Below are 17,912 nucleotides of genomic sequence, written 5' to 3' on the forward strand. Positions count from 1 at the left end.
TGTTTTACTTTTTATGTGTGCAAAAAAACAATGTAGGTACATCCATTTGTTCTTTAGTTCAACTAACACTAAATTTTAATTTATTGGAAACACTACACTGGGGTGAAAAGAACGATTCTTCAGCTCAAATCTCACATTAAATGGCTGTTTCTATTTTTCAAATCCTATGACCTCCAAAACAATATTTATTTAATTTCATAAGCAGAAAAAGAAACTGCTTTTGAAATGTTGAGATCGTTTCTTTTTCTTCCAACATTAGTTGTCAATGAAAAATAATCCCACAATTATCAGTCATTTGGTACGAAATGACTCCTGGGACCAAATGTCATTAACACTACCTTTCCTTCCCAATCATACTCACTTTCCTGGCCTAATTAGTCTGACCTGCTGTGCTTTAACTGGCAACACATTTTCAGCTCTGATTATTGTCTTCCTAATTCTGACATAAATGTCGAAACATTTGTCACGGTAAAAATGGCATTAATTAAATGGACATGACTCTACAAAAAAAATCGATTGTTGGTGAGTGTTTCTTAATTATTAAAGCCACCTTTTAATGTTAATTTTGAGTTTATTAGTATTAATGAATATACAATCGATATCAGAGCAAAGCGCATTCAAAATATTAAGTCAACTTATCTATCAGGATTTTAGAAACAATTATCAATTACAGTAATTACACAACATTTTAGCTTAGAATTTGTAACAAGCATGTGATTGTCACCTTGCCCATTATGGTTGGGAAAGTTATGAAGGAGTCTTGTGCAGCTCTGTTATTGTCTCTGCTACCACACCAGTAGGCACAGTTTCAATTCCCACCTTGTACAGAATTCTGATTCGAAAATATCTAAAAATCAATTGAATTGCCTTCCAAATCAATATTCGATATGCTTACATCTGTTGTTCATTCCAATAATCACAGTATTTGTTATTTACTTTTTTCAGGTCACTAATAACAGAATGTATCTAATTCCACTCAATCAATATTCCTTGGAAAATATTTGAAAATATTGCAGTCATAAGGATGAAATATAAGAAGTAATTATATTCATTGATTTTGTTTTGTTCTGAAGAGCTTAGTTCGGACAACACATAGAACTTGATGCTCCAGTGCTACAAATATTAGAAAATAATATTGTTCTTCTTCAGTAAAATAAACAAATGCCACTTGCTATTATTTATCATTTTTTAGTTATTGATCTGTTTGTGAATTGTGTGAAATGTTTAGTTTTCCACTCACCTATTTATGTTGAATGTAAGATTGAAATGCTGTGAAAATATCAGGGTGTGTTCGTTTGAAAATTGACTTTACATATTTCTCAATTACCTCATTTATTGCATGATGTCTTAAGTGTGTTTTGCTCAGCAATTCTAGTAAATATTTAGAAATGTCTAATCTTAAATAAGATCCTTCACACCCAAATATCAGTCTGTTCCTAATTCATGTAAATACCTTTATTTTATTGAAATCAATGTTAACACAAAACATTGCACATAAAGCAACACAAAGTTCCTTATCACCACCTGATTACTGAGTAAATACCTTATTGTTCCTGAGACTAATAACAACAGTAAGCATTTGTCTACTATTCCCTGCAGTAAGTGCAATTGATATCTTATATTTCAGTCCAGTCATCAATGATGATTTATATTGTTTCAACCAATAATTCTACTTTATCCTGGACATTGACTGTAATACAAGAACATTGGGAACAAACGTTTTGTCATTCTAACAATTTTTAAGCTTTTTGTTGTGTGCAACAGACAATTCAAATTATAACCATTTTTGTTGCAATTCAACAAACGCTTCATTTCAAATTTGTGAAATTCCTACATTTTTGCAAAAAGGTATGTTTCATATTAAAGGACTGCTTTTTCAAATCATGTGTGCTACAAAATGATTATTGCTTTCATTTCATTGTAAGAAAAGAACAGCTTTGATCACGTCGATTGTTTTTTGCCGTTTCTATTCTGACGTTATTCATCATTGTACAATAATGACAAAATTATTAAAATTGCTTTGTATACCACATGTTGTTGACTACATTGTTTGTTCAATTTCTTTGGGCGGCACGGTGGCACATGGTTAGCACTGCTGCCTCACAGCGCTTGAAGACCCGGGTTCAATTCCCGACTCAACTGTGTGGAGTTTGCACGTTCTCCCCGTGTCAGCGTGGGTTTCCTCCGGGTGCTCCGGTTTCCTCCCACAGTCACAAAGATGTGCGGGTCAGGTGAATTGGCCATGCTAAATTGCTAGTGTTAGGTAAGGGGTAAATGTAGGGGTATGGGTGGGTTTCGCTTCGGCGGGTCGGTGTGGACTTGTTGGGCCGAAGGGCCTGTTTCCACACTGTAAATCTAATCTAATCTAATCTAATCCTGTTCACTTTCATGATCTACTAATTCTCTTCCTAATTCTGACACAAATGTTTAAACATTCATCATAATATTAATCATATAAATCAATGTAACACATCTCTACAAGGAGTTCAGTGGATGGAAATTCACAATTCTTGTATAATGTATATTTTTGTGTTAAAAAGAAGAATCTTGTTCAATAATCACTGCATGGCCTCATTTTTTTATCTTCAATCCATAAAACTAGGTACTATTCCTCAGTTTAGTGATCTTAATAAATATTCAATCAACATCACAGCAAAGTGCTTTTGAAATATTGAATCATTTTAATTCTTCATGTCCAACACTAATTAGCAAGACATTGTCATTACAATAATGGCACAATTTTTAAGAAAGCCTTTTGAACAAATATAGTAAGATTCACATTTAAATTTAATCCATTGTTGCTTAGTACTAATACTCCAGTGTGAAAATGCATTTATTTTGCAGGTCACCTATCCCACAACAGGACCAATGACTTCCCATCCAACATCATTGCAAATATCTGATGTTTGCTCATTAGAATGATCAGCCTTAATCTCAGCCTTAAAATACAGGGAACTGTAATTACTTTTCACTGAATTAATTCCAGTTCATTTCCAGACATCGCTCAGTCCCATAGCAAAATGAGGTTTCTCGTTATTACTTAATACATTGATAGACTTTGACGATTTAATTGTTGTTGTTATCTAATAATTTTTAATACTCATTCAATCCAGTACATTGTGCAAATGTGGAATTACGACACAGTACATGAACTACTGTAAAGATTTTGCAGGGTACAATGTCACAATCATTGTTAATATTAATTTTTATTTTACCTGTGGAAACATAGTTGAATTCATTTAATTATATTTCACTTCAATGCTAAGATTTATCATGTTTGGAGCACAATAAGACTTAAGGATTTTTCATGCAACAAAGTCGAATGATAAAGAATTAACATCTCTTTATTGTTTCATTCAAAAATAACAATAAATTTTGGATTTTTGTAAGTTATATATTTTTGGAAAGAAGGAATGTTGTCTTCAGTCGAATGCTCGCATGGAATCACTAATTCACAGTATCTGCTGTTTATTCTCTTCCAGTTCTCAACAAAAGAAATTAACTAGTTCTGCTGGTTCTAAATCCGTGGAAAATATTTGAGAATGTTGTGGTCTTAAAGGTGAAAGGGCTAAGTGATCGTAAGTGATCAGGTTTTTTTGTTCAAAAGAGCTTGATTCAAACATTTCGAACCCATACATTGTCATTCTGCAGTATTTCAAACGTGTAAAACAAGTCGCTTTCTTCATTTGTAAAATAAATATATGCCACTTCCAATTATTCATTAGTCAGCTAATTACCTACGTTTGTTATTAAAAAATTGCAATTCGTCCAAATGTTGTTATGGCCTTTGATCAAATTAAATTTCTAATTAATGTTCATTCGTGAATTTTCGTTTTTTATTATTTTCCATTCATCTATTCATATTGAATGTAAATTTGACATCCTTTGACAATATCGGAGTGTGTTCATTTGAAATATGTCTTTGCATATGTATCACTGACTTTACTTATAGCATATGGTTGCACGGTGGCTCAGTGGTTAGCATTGCTGCCTCACAGCACCAGAGACCTCAGTTTGATTCCATTCTCGGGTGACTGCCTGTGTGGAATTTTCATGTTATCCCCATGTCGACATGACTTTGCTGTGGTTTCCTCCCACAATCCAAAGATGTGTAGGTTCGGTGATCTGGCCATGCTAAATTGCACATTGTGTTCAGGGATGTGTGTAATTAGTCAGCAGGAAATGTAGAGGAATATGATCGGGAAATGTGTTTGGCTGGGTTACTCTTTGGAGGGTCATTTTCTTTTCGACCAAATGGCCTGTTACCACACTGTGCTAACAGGAATTCTACAATCGTTTAGTTGTGTTTCTCTAAGCAATTCTAACATTTTGTCAAAATTTGACGTCAGTTAATATGTTTAATACTTGATTACCAATGTGCTCCTAAATCTTTTAAAATATCTCAATGTTTTTTGAAATCAATGCTCACACAAAACACTAAACATGAGGTCACACAAAGGTCCCCATGACCATCTAATTACTGTTCAGGGGAATAATCAGAGTAATTATCTGATTGTTCCTGAGATCAATCCCCACTGCCACAGTAAGGATCTGTTATTATTCCCTCCAATAAATGCAATAGCTGTCCTCTGGTATTTCAGTTCAGTAATTACACACGATACTGGTTGTTCAGAGCAGTGGTTATTCTTTATTATGAATGGCCAAGGATTTTAATAGAAGAGATGTTCATATGTCCTGATGTGTTGCATGGTCACAAACAGGTTTTCAGTCCAAATATTGCAAAAAGAAAGTGTAAATTTAGTTTTGTTCAACTGCCGAGGCTAACATTTCCTGTTCATGTCCATTACAAATACTTGGAGAAAGTGAGGGAAAGCAGATGCTGGAGATCAGAGACAAGCATGTGGTGCTGGAATAGCACAGTATGTCAGGCAGCATCTGAGGAGCAGCAGAAACCACGTTTCAGGCATAAGCCTTCATCGTCTTATTGAATTCTTTGAGGAGGTGACCAAGCATGTGGATGAGGGTAGAGCAGTGGATGTAGTGTACATGGATTTTAGTAAGTCATTTGATAAGGTTCCCCATGGTAGGCTTATGTAGAAAGTCAGGAGGCATGGGATAGAGGGAAATTTGGCCAGTTGGATAGAAAACTGGCTAACTGGTTGAAGTCAGAGTGGTAGTAGATGGTAAATATTCAGCCTGGAGCCCAGTTACAAGTGGAGTTCCCAGATCAGTCCTGGGTCCTCTGCTGTTTGTTAATGACTTGGAAGAGGTAGTCAAAAGGTGAGTCAGTAAATTTGCAGATGATACGAAGATTGGTGGAGCTGTGGATAGTGAGGAGGGCTGTTGTCAGCTGCAACAGATATGATGCAGAGCTGGGCTGAGGAGTGGCAGATGGAGTTCAACCCTGTCAAGTGTAAGGTTGTCCATTTTGGAAGAACAAATAAGAATGCGGAATACAGAGTTAACAGTCGGGTTCTTAGTCAGGTGGAGGAACAGAGGGATCTTGGGGTCTATGTACATAGATCTTTGAAAGTTGCCACTCAGGTGGATAGAGCTTGTAAGAAGGCCTATGTTGTATTAGCGTTCATTAGCAGAGGGATTGAATTCAAGAGTCGTGAAGTGATGTTGCAGCTGTACAGGACTTTGGTTAGGCCACATTTGGAGTACTGTGTGCAGTTCTGGTCGCCTCACATTAGGAAAGATGTGGAAGCTTTGGAGAGGGTGCAGAGAAGATTTACCAGGACGTTGCCTGGAATGGAGAATAGGTCGTACGAGGATAGGTTGAGAGTTCTCGGCCTTTTCTCGTTGGAACGGCGAAGGATGAGGGGTGACTTGATAGAGGTTTATAAGATGATCAGAGGAATAGATAGAGTAGACAGTCAGAGACTTTTTCCCCAGGTACAACAGAGTGTTACAAGGGGACATAAATTTAAGGTGAAGGGGGGAAGGTATGGGGGGATGTCAGGGGTAGGTTCTTCACCCAGAGAGTGGTGGGGGCATGGAATGCGCTGCCTGTGGGAGTGGCAGAGTCAGAATCATTGGTGACCTTTAAGCGGCAATTGGATAGGTACATGGATGGGTGCTTAATCTAGGGGAAATGTTTAGCACAACATCGTGGGCTGAAGGGCCTGTTCTGTGCTGTATTGTTCTATGTTCTATCGTGAATCCCCGGCTCCATGGATGCTGCCTGGTCGGCTTTGCTTTTCCACCACCACACTTTCGATATAAAAAATATTTGTCTGCTTATTGGGAGCAAATACTCTCTGTTTCCTCGGTAATATAAATTTACTGTGCTTTCTATTCACTTAAGTTCTCATTTTAATAGCTTCACGTTTTCTTCTTAATCCGATACAAATCTCAAAACTCCGGGCACAATAAAAGCGATATGAATTATAAATTAGCGTCTGGACAAGAGAACCAATGAACAGCTACATAGACCTCTTGAACATCCGAGATATTTGAATGAAAAAGCAATGCCTTCCAAAAAAATCTCTGCACGTCTGTCTCCTTTATCAATTCAATAATCCTGCAAACAGCTTATAATTGCCAGCTGATCTCTCTTAATGAGTATCTAATCAATGTCATTGTAAACCACTGAGCTGAGCTTCTGAATTTCATCTTAAAACACTCCGTCTCACTTACCTCCCAAAAACATCGACCAACCATGTGCCATCTACTCTAGTATCACCTTTTCTGACCTGATGTCCAATGGAGCCTGTCATATTCCTATTATAAACATCTCAGCTGTATACAGAACAGAAAAAGGCTCTGGTGATCCATCTGTGAGAAAGAAAACTACCACCGAACTATCCTGATCTACTTTCCAGTACTTGTGGAAAAGTCTCATCTATCATGGCATCGCAAGTGCACACTAAATACATCTCAAATGTTTTCGGGATTTCTGTGTCTCCCACCCTTACAGACAGTGAGGTTTAGTGCAACTGTTGCTCTATGATGACATCACCCACAGGAACACAGAGCAGCTGGGTCTGTGTAAACCAGAGATCGCCCATACATTGGGAAGGATGTCAGGGTCCCTGAGAGGGGGTACAGGAGATTTACCAGGATGGTACAAGGAATGGGGGATTTTAGTTGCAGGGACATGGGTGTTAATGGTACAGGTCAAGAATATCCATCTACAATAGATGGACTCTCCTTTCTAACCTCTCCCCTTGCCTGGGCTGTGGTAACCTTCAGGTTAAACACACCACCAGCCATCTCTCCCTAATGAGAGAGCAGCCCTATGGTCTGGGAGGACAATGCTGCCTTTCCCTTTTACACAGTGATGCCACTGTACCCCGGGGATGGGGAGAGGGAATGCTGAAGGTGGGGGATGGGACACCACTCAGGCACAGTGCTTTGTCCTGGAGGATGTTCACTTTCTTTAATATTGTTGGGGGCTGCACTGATGCAGGCAAGTGGAGAATGTTCCAACACAATCCTGATGTGTACCTTATAGAGAGCAAACAGACATTGGGGAATCAGGGGTTTGGGGAAACAGATTGTTCTCCTTGTAGCAGAGGAAATTGTGGCTGCCCTGTGACAGAGGGGTTTACAGAAATTATACATTAGAATAATCAACCTTACACTCATCAGCTCATCATAAACTGTTGACAAGACATATATGAAAGACTTGGAGGGAGATCTATTGACAGGATGGTTTGATTCAAAGGAGAACTTTTATGCATCAAATAGGAATGAGCTGGAACACAATACTCACAACTAAATGCAAATATCCAGGTCCTGATGAATTGAGTAATTCTGTCAGAGTTTGGTGTTACAAATACTGAGGTTACCATCTGAATGCCCACCTGTAATACAAGTTTATAAAACCGTCACTGTCAGATCAGGTTAGAAACTCTCATCATCCCCTCCTCCTGGCCCAGGATGACTGGACACATTACCCCTTGTGGAGGTCAGCTGTCATTCAGGGGGAAATCTACGTGGGTTTCTATTAGTTTCCATCTTGGGACTTCATGTGACTAAACAGGGCAGATCTTTGACACATGGGAGAGAATGTTCCAAGTGTTAGTGAGATGTGGAGAGCAGGATTTGCTGCTGCTTCTTTCCTTCCGTGCTGCCGCTGTGCCTCATCAATAAGACATGGGTTGGGGGGGGGGGGGTGAAAGGCTCATGCAGCGCGATGGGCAAGTTGTCACCATTCTGACCAAATAGGCAGCAAGCTCCTCCCAGTCATTCCATAGAGTATCCCTTAAAAGACAGGAACTCTGCATGCTTCCCACTGCCCAGTGTTCCCAGGAAAAGTTTAGAAGAATGATGGGGAAAATCTCCTAGGAAAGGCATAACAGTAAAGTTCCAAAAGGATTATAAACAGTTTACAGAGAGGGATTCATTGGAGAAGTGGGCAACAAGTCGGCAAATGGGAAAATGTGAAGTTGTTCATTTTGGAGGAGATAATAAAAGAACAGAGGACTATTTAATTGGTGGAAACTGTAGAAAGCTGCACCACAAAGGGAGCAAGAGGTAAATGTGCAGGAAACAAAGCAAGCTAGCACAAAGTTACACCAGGTCATCAGGAAGGGGAATGGAATATTGCTCCTGATTTCAAGGGATTTGCAGTATAAGAGTTTGAAGTATATACCTGAGAGCAACTTTATACAGTGCGAGTGAGACCACATCTGGAGTAATGAGAAGTTTTGCTCCCTTTATTTAAGGTAATACATCACTTCATCGGAGGCATTCAGAGAAGATTGACTGGGATGATCCTTGGTTTGAAGGGATTCTCTTTTAAGAAAAGGCTGAAGAAGTCGGGACTCTACTCACTCGATTTGGGAAGAATGAGAAGTGAACTCTTTCAAACATATCGGCTTCCTCAGGGGTTTGACAAGGTAAAGACTGACAGGATGTGTCCCAGCATGAGGGAACCTAGAACCAGACTCTGGGTCAGTCACAGAATCAAGGGTTTTGTCAACTTTAATGCAACACCAACACGGGTAAGGGGTTTCAGTAGCAAGGGGGCGAGGGGGAGACAAGCAACATTTTACAGATTGGAATTCCTGGTGCTGGTGATTGTGTAGATGTCTGATCAGAAGGTCACCTTGGGGTCAGAATAGGAGAGCAATATTGTGAAGAGTGTAGTTCTGCCTCAGTTCCCAGTGAGAGAGAGGGGCTCAGCAGTAAGGGAAAGGAATTTGTAACATCAACTGAAGGCAATGGGTTTAACCATTGCAATGTTTCATTGGAGGAAATTGCAGCTAATCGAGTAGTGGGAGTGTGGCAAGCAGTTTGATAACAGTGGAGTAATGGAGAGGGATGATGGGGAGGTAGAGCTGGACATTGTCAGTGTACATGTGAAACCTAACAGTGCTTTTGGACGATGTCACTTCCTGGCAGTATGTAGGTGAGAAACTGGAGGGACCAAGGATAGATCCTTGAGGGACACCAAATACAAGGACTTCAGAAAGGAAAGGGAGAGTGGAGATGGAGAAGGATTTTCCAACAACCTTGAAGTAAAATATTAGTTGGTAGCAGAATGGGTGAGCAGGACATAACCAGAAAAGACAGACAGAACAAGGAACAATATCTGTGAATTGGTGAGGGGGAGTGATGAGGAAGAGGAGCCTGACTCCAAAACTGTTATTTCGACATTCGTGAGATCACCCAACCCCACCCTAGTCTCAGCTCATTTACTGAAATACTTGTCCATCCCTGTGTTATCTCCAGACTCCATTATCCAAACACACTCCTGGCCAGCCTCCCACATTCAACTTACATATAATCTCAAGAATATCTAAAACTCTACTGCCCAAGTGCTCGCTTGCTCTAAAACTTGTTGATCCAACAAAGGGCTCCCGTTTACAAGCAACTTAAAATTCTCCCTTGATGTAATTCCTGGCTGTGAACATCCCTGTCTCCCTGCACCACACAACCTGTGAGACCCCGACAACTCATTTTCTTTCAGACTCCCAACGATGTGTTTATTCATTGCTTCACCGGATTGGCTGTTTCTACTGTTGTCAAGGCAACACGGTCTGGAATTCCTATCCTAACCCTTTCATATCTGTTTTTCTCCTTTAAGGTATTCCCGAAAACCTGCTTATTTGGCAATTCTTTTGATCACCTGACCTAATATACCCATCTGTTGCCTAATGTCAGAAATTATCAATAGTATTTCTGTGAAATTATAAAAATGATAAAAATACAAACTGTTGTTGATTTGCACATACATTTTCAACTTTTCTCTGTCGCTGAGTGAATAATCTGTAATGTCTCTTACCCAACCACATTGTGGGAGCACCTTCACCACACAAACTGCAGCTGTACAGGAAGTCAAACATCACCCTCTCCACAGGCAATGGGGCTTTGGCATTAATCACTGGGATCTGTGGAAGGAGAAACACACAGTTGATATTTCAGGGAGTGCTAAATGCATTACAGGGAATGAAAATGTTGCAGATTTCGATGGTCAGAAATGGAGGGAAAATGCACTCTTTTGTTGTAAAAAGGAATTATTCACTGGCAAAGTGATTGTGGAAAATTCAGTCCGTTTAGAGAGCAGCACGTTGTCAGGGGTTGGGCAGCAGAGGAAAATTAACTCACAAAAGGTCTGTGAAAGTAACAGTAAAACACTGAACAACCCAAACACCCTGTTTCCCAACACTTTAACTCCCCTTCCCGCTCCACCAAGGACATGCAGGTCCTGGGCCACCTCCACCGCCAAATCCCAGGCATCTGATGCCTGGAGGAAGAACGCCTCATCTTCTGTGTTCGGATCCTCCAACCACATGGGATCAATGTGGATTTCACCAGTTTCCGCATTTCCACTCCCCCCAACCTTATCCCAGATCCAGCCTTCCAACTCGGCACCACCTTCTTGTCCATCTTCCTTCCCACCGATTGGCTGCTGCTTGACCGGCTGTGCTTTTCCAGCATCACACTCTGACATTGAAAACACCCTGACTCTGACACTCTGTAATTCCTGCCCTATCACTCCCTGCCAGGCAAAGCTGTGCATGTGTCCCCCTGCAGCTTGCCCCTCACAAAGTTGGCTGCCACACTCCTGTCCCATGAATCACTGCCCCCAATAAAGGTGGCGGCACTCACTCGCACCATTCACCATTTGAAGCATTTTCCCGTTTGCCACAAACACGGTCCTGGGATTTTCAAATTTGTGTTTTCCGATGTGCACTAAGTTCTGTAAAATGTCTCAGCCCGTTCCATTAAAATTTCCTTTTCTTCCTGGTCAATATGTCTTTCCTTTCCCCTGCCCTGCACCTTCACACGTTCCCAATGCCACGCCCCTCATTCACTCCGATTGGTTGGAGGACCGACAGGCACTGCCTGGTCTTCCAGTCCCATCCCCATCTTCTTATAAGAGGTATAAGAGTGAGGGTTCATTCCTGTTTCTCCTGATGTCAGACATTAACAACAACTACCTGCATTGTATGGAGCCTTTCACACTGACAATTCTCCTAAAGTGTTTCACGAATGCTGGAAACATTGATTAAAGAGAACAACTTTAAGATACATATTTAAGGAGGACAGAGGGGTTAGGAAAGATATTCAAGAGGTTTTTTTTTAGATTAGATTACTTACAGTGTGGAAACAGGCCCTTTGGCCCAACAAGCCCACACCAACCCTCTAATGAGCAACCCACCCAGACCCAATCCCCTACATCTAACACTACGGGCAATTTAGCATGGCCAATTCACCTAATCTGCACACTTTTGGACTGTGGGAGGAAACCGGAGCACCCGGATGAAACCCACACAGACACGGGGAGAATGTGCAAACTCCACACAGACAGTTGCCTGAAGTGGGAATTGAACGCGGGTCTCTGGTGCTGTGATGTAACAGTGCTAACCACTGTGCTACCCATCTGCAGCTCCAATCGTGGAGTGATGTATGTGGGGAACAGCTTACAACGGAGACAGTTAGTGGTTAACCACAGCTTAACAACCCCATGTCCTAGCCCCCTACCCCACACACTAGGCCTTGTTCTCACAGCCTGTCATTACACACTACCTATGGTTAGCCATTAATAGTCTCCATTAACAGCTAATCACCCTCCCCCAGCCAGATCGTTATCTACTCCTTTATCCAACCATTCTTCTCGTTCTATCCCTACCTACCCTTTACTCCTTACATCCTCCCCTAAACCCTACCTTCTGCATATAAACCAACATTTGTTCTCACAGTAACATCAGCTGTGAGGCAGGGACACCGGATCTGAAACGTTAACTCTGATTTCTCGTCACAGATGCTGCCAGACCTGCTGAGCTTCTCCAGAACCTCCTGGTTGTTGTTTCTGATTTACAGCATCTGCAGTTCTTTTGGTTTTAATTTACCGGGAGTTTGTAATTCAGGTCCTACAGCCCCTGTCCCAGTCTCTGCTGTCTCTCCCACCCCCACCCAGTGACACTGCACCTGCACAGCTCATGGACAGGTGTTGTCTTGCTGGCCACACCCCTCATTCACTCCCATTGGCTGCAGGACCACACAGACCCTCCTCCCATTGGTCTGGAGCTGCCATCAATCAAGCCATCCCCCATTGTGAGGTGAGTGGTGGGCTCCTCGCTCTCTCTGCCTTGGGATGAGATTCATACTTCACAGTGAATGGGGCAGTATCACAGAGCACAGGGGCTGGGGGCTATTCAGCCCATTGAGGCTGTACGCTCTCCCTCTGGAGATGCTGCAAATCCGTCCCAACTCCCCTCGCATTTACCCACAGCTTCCCAATCTTTCCGTAAGAAGTAAAATTGCAAATCTGTTTGAGAACACCTGCTGAATCTGTGTCCACCCGCTGTTCAGACTGTTCCAGATGCTCAGAATGCACTCAGTAAAATATAGGTCACATATTCACATTATTTTCCATTTAACTTCAAGTAGTTACTAATATTGTGACATTGTTAACAATTCCCCTCTCTCTGCAAATTAAAATATCCTAGAAACAAATCTCCCCCTTGTCGAAATCACTGCTTAACCTTCTCAGATCCAAGAATTATCTGTGCTGAGATGTACAGCTCAGAAACAATGGACCAATTCGCCCATGCCAACTAGGAATCCTAAACTAACGGAGTCCCACTTGCCAGATATTGGTCTGAATTCCTCAAAACCCTTCCTAATCACGTACCCAATCGGATGCCTTTTAAATGTTGTAATTGTATCAGTCTCCACTACTTCATCTGGCAGCTCATTCCATTCACACACCACACTCAGCTTGAAAACGTTGCCCCTTTGATCCCTTTTAAATCTTTGCCCTCTCAACTTAAACCCACATGGTCTTGTTTTGGACTCACCTAACCTGGGGGGGAAAAAAGACCCCAGCTGTTCACCATATCCACACCCCTCGTGATTTTATAAATCTCCCAAACGTCACCTCTCAGTCTTTGATTCTCAAGGGAAATTAACCCCAGCCTATTTAGCCTCTCTGTGTAGCCCAAATCCTCCAACTGTAGCAAATCTTTGTAAATCTTGTCTGAACCATTTCAAGTTTCACAACATCAAATTCAACTGAAAACGGAATTCCTGAAATGGCTTTATCATAGAACAAAGAACAGAAAAATACAGCGCAGTACAAGCCCTTTGACCCTCGATGTTGCGCTGACCCAAGCCCACCTAACCTACACGAGCCCACTACCCTCCATTTGCCTATCCAATGCCCGTTTAAATGCCCATAAAAAGGGAGAGTCCACCACTGCTACTGGCAGGGCATTCCATGAACTCACGACTCGCTGAGTAAAGAATCTACCCCTAACATCTGTCCTATACCTACCTCCCCTTAATTTAAAGCTATGCCCCCTCGTAATAGCTGACTCCATACGTGGAAAAAGGTTCTCATTGTCAAATGTCCTATCCAGCCACAATATAACGTCCCAGCTTCTGTATTCAATGCATTGACCAATAAATATAAGCATACCAAACACCACCTTCACTACCTGCCGACCTGCGACTCTACATTCAAGGAACAATGTACCTCTTTTTTCAGCAACACTCCCCAGGAACTTACCATTAAATACATTAAGTCCTGTCCTGATTTGCCTTACCAAAATGCAGCAGCTCACATTTGTCTAAATTGAACTCCATCTGCCATTCCTCACTCGAATGGCCCATCTGATCAAGATCCTGTTGTATTTTAAACTAACCTTCTTCACTGTCCACTACACCTACAATTTTGTATTTTCTGTAAACCTACCTCATATATTCACATCCAAGTCATTTATTTAAGGACCCAATATCCATTCCTGCAGCACACTGCTTTTCAGAGACTTCAAGTCCACAAAGCAACCCTTCATCACCACCCACTGTCTCCTACCTTCAAGCCTGTTTTGTATCCAAATAGATAGTTCTCCCTGCATTCCATGTTATCTAACCTTGCTAACCAGTCTGCTCTGTGGAACCTTGTTCAATGCCCATATAGACAATGTCTACAGTCTGTCTTCATCAATCTTCCGAGCACTTCTTCAAAAAAAACTCAATCAGGTTAGAGCGACAATTTCCCACGCACAAAGCCATGCTGACTCTCTAATCATTCCTTGTCTTTCCAAATACATGTAAATCCTGTCCCTCAGAATCCCTTCCAACAACTTGCCTGCCACTGACTTCAGGCTCACTGTTCTCGTGTTCCTTGGCCTTTTGTTACCACCTTTATTTTAAAAAAAAGAATGGCACCCGTCTTCCAGCACCTCACCTGTCACGGACGATAAAACCAATATGTCAGGGAGGGACCCAGCAATCACTTCCCACAAATTTCTGGAATACACCTGATCAGGTCCCAAGGCTTTATCCACCTTGATGCAATTTAAGACATCCTGAAACTCCTCCTCTGTAACAGACACTTTTCAAGTTCTCACTATTCATTTCTCCAAACTCTCTAGCTTCCACATCCTTCTCCAGTGAAAAAAAAGACATGGAATATTAGAGGTGCGAGGTAGGAGCGAAGGACTTCTGGGAAGGTGAGTCTAACTCAGTAGCTGAGAGAGTAGCTCAGACTGAGCTGTCTCAGTCCTCAAGGACATAACTGTTCAAATGGGGTTTGCAGCAGGTGGTGAGGGAACAAGGTACTACATCTTATCGTTATGAATCTACCAGCTGCAAATGCATCTCTCCATGACAGTGTCGGTAAGAGCGACCATCCCACAGTCCTTTTGGAGGCAAAGCCTCGCCATAAAGTTGAGAAAAACCTCCCTTGTGTTGAGTGCTACAATCACCGTGTTAAATGGGACAGATGTAGGAACTCACACTGGATCTCTCTGAGGCACTGTGGGATAACAACAGCAGCAGAACTGTACTCCAGCACAATCTGTAATCTCATGGGTTTGTACATCCTGCACTTACCCATCACAATGGACAGGAAAGGGCATGCCATGAGCAGCACCAGGCATACCTAAAAATGAAGTGCCAACCTGGTGAAGCTACCAAGCAGGACTATCTGCATAATCAAACAGCATCAGGAGCAAGCAACAGAGCTAAGTGATCCTACATCCAATGCAGTGGGTCAGGGCTCTGCAGTTCTGCCACACCCAGTTGTGAATGGTAATGGACAATTAAACAACTAGTTGCAGGAAGCACTACAGATATCCCCACCCTTACTGATGGAGGGGTTTCAAACATCCATGCAAAAGATAAGATGACAGCATTCTCCATCAGTTCCTAACATCACAGATGTGAGCTTTAAGCCAGTTCGATTTAGTTTGAATAATATCAACAAAATGGTTAAGTCGTGTAAAGGCTTTGTGTCCTGCTAACATTCTGGCAATAATACTGATAGCTTGTGCTCCAGAACTTGCCACCCACCAAGCCACGTACTGCTCCAGCACTGGAATCTACTGACAATGTGGAACATTGCCCAGGGATGTTGAAATAAAAACACAGGGCAAATCCAATCCAGGCAATTTCCCTCCATCAGTCCAACTCGATCAGCAGTAAAATGATGGAAGTAGTCATTAGCAGGACGACCAAGCAGCAGCTGCTCAGCAACAGCCAGCTGAGTGACACTCATTTTAGGCTCCACCAGGGCCACTCAGCTCCCGATTGTGTTACCGCCTGATTCACAACCTGACAACCAGCTGAATCCCAGAGGTGAGGTGAGGGTGACAGCCCAGTCCCACTCCAACACCACTATTTCTAGCTGATTCCACCTTTATCTCAGCTCATATACTGAAACTCTCATCCATCGTGTGTTATCTCCAGACCTAATTATCCAAACACACTCCTAGCCAGCCTCCCAAATTCAACCTCTCTGTTATCTCAAGAAAAATTGAAAACTGTCACCCATGTGCTCACTTCTCCCAAAATATGTTGATCCATCAAAAGGCTCCTATTCATAAGCAACAACAATTTAGAAAACTCATTCTTCATATAATTCCTGGCTGTGATCATCCCTAGCTCCCTTCACCACATCCTTTGAGACCTCGACAACCCATTTTCTTCGAGACTCCCAATGATTTGTTAATTCATTACTTCAACTGTGTGGCTGATTCTACAGTTGCTAAAGCAACATGGTCTGGAATTTGCAGACAAAACCTCACAGGTCTGCTTTCCACTTTTAAGACATCCCTCAAAACCTACTTTTTGGCAATGCTTTTGGTCACCTGACCAAATATCTCCATCTCTGGCCTCATATCTAAAGTCCTCAATAATATTTTTGTGAAAGCATGATAATAAAACTACAAACTGTTCTTGATTTGGACATTATCTTCAAATCATCACTGTTGCTGTAATGAATAATCTGTAATGTCTCTTACCCAACCACATTGTGGGAGCACCTTCACCCCACAAACTGCAGCTGTACAAGAAAGTCAAACATCACCCTCTCCCCAGGCAACAGGGCTTTGGCATTAATCACTGGGATCTGTGGAAGGAGAAACACAGTTGATGTTTCAGGGAGTGCAAAATGAATTACAGGGAATGAAAATGGTGCAGAATTTGATAGTCAGAAATGGAAGGAAAATACACTTGCTTATTGGAAAAAAGAATTCTTGACTGTCAAAAATATTCAAGATAAAAGTAATCTGATAATAGAGCAGCACATGGTCAGGGGCTGGGCCACCGTGAAAAACTCATTTACAGACCAAACATACCCCCATGGTTGGAGACTGAGGAAGCTAGACATTGACAAAGTGGTCCTGAGGGAGCCCAGAGGTGAATCAGAGCAGGATTGGCTGCTGTCATCACAATGACTCTGTACCAGAGAGAGGCTGCACATGCGCCTGGCTGCACCTTGCCCCCTACAAAGATGGCGGCTCCGCACGTGTCCAGTGAATCGTTGTCCCGAATAAAGATGGCGGCGCTCACTCAGGCCTGCAGCCGCTGAGGCAATTCCCCATTTACTGCAAACACGGGACTGGGACGTTCAAATTTGTGTTTTCCGACATGCACAATTTGTTTGTAAAACCTCTCCGCTCATAGCAACACAGTTTTTGTCCCATTTCCCTGTTTATTTCTTTCCTTACCGTCTCCTTTCTCTCCATAACTTCCCGAGCATTCATTACAGCGACTCTGTCGGGCGCGAGGGTGATCACATGGTTTACTTTAGCTCCGCCCTTCATTCACTGTGATTGGTTGAAGGACTAACCTCCCGCTAGGTCCTCCAGCTCCGCCCACCGTCCTTTCATTGGTCCGGTGCTGACATCAATCACCCGGGATCACTGTTGGCTGGAGCATGCGCAGTGTGTCCTGCTTGTGCTGAGATGTTGGGTCATGTGATGGGAGGTAACAACAATGACTGCAGATGCTGGAACCCAGATTCTGGGTCAGTGGTGCTGGAAGAGCACAGCAGTTCATGCAGCATCCAAAGTGCAGAGAAAAAGCCCTTCATCAGGAATAAAGGCAGTGAGCCTGAAGCGTGGAGAGATAAGCGAGAGGAGGGTGGGGAGAAAGTAGCATAGAGTCCAATGGGTGAGTGGGGGAGAGGATGAAGGTGACAGGTCAGGGAGGAGAGGGTGGAGTGGATAGGTGGGAAAGAAGACAGGCAGGTAGGGCAAGTCCGG

At 42.3% G+C, this 17,912-nt stretch overlaps 1 long non-coding RNA gene across 1 annotated transcript in view; it reads right to left on the minus strand.

Annotated features, from left to right (window-relative positions):
* The window catches only part of LOC132813877 (uncharacterized), a 42,386-nt gene extending 24,926 nt beyond the window's left edge, over positions 1–17,460 (minus strand). The window contains exons 1-3 of the long non-coding RNA XR_009644199.1: positions 17,376–17,460; positions 16,668–16,774; positions 10,199–10,304 (exon numbers count right to left, since the gene is read on the minus strand). This is a non-coding gene — a long non-coding RNA (uncharacterized LOC132813877). The remainder of the gene's footprint in view (positions 1–10,198; positions 10,305–16,667; positions 16,775–17,375) is intronic.
* Positions 17,461–17,912: the final 452 nt, after the last annotated feature.

Source organism: Hemiscyllium ocellatum, unplaced genomic scaffold (genome assembly GCF_020745735.1).
Source record: "Hemiscyllium ocellatum isolate sHemOce1 unplaced genomic scaffold, sHemOce1.pat.X.cur. scaffold_510_pat_ctg1, whole genome shotgun sequence".
In the NCBI taxonomy this organism is placed as follows: domain Eukaryota; kingdom Metazoa; phylum Chordata; class Chondrichthyes; order Orectolobiformes; family Hemiscylliidae; genus Hemiscyllium; species Hemiscyllium ocellatum.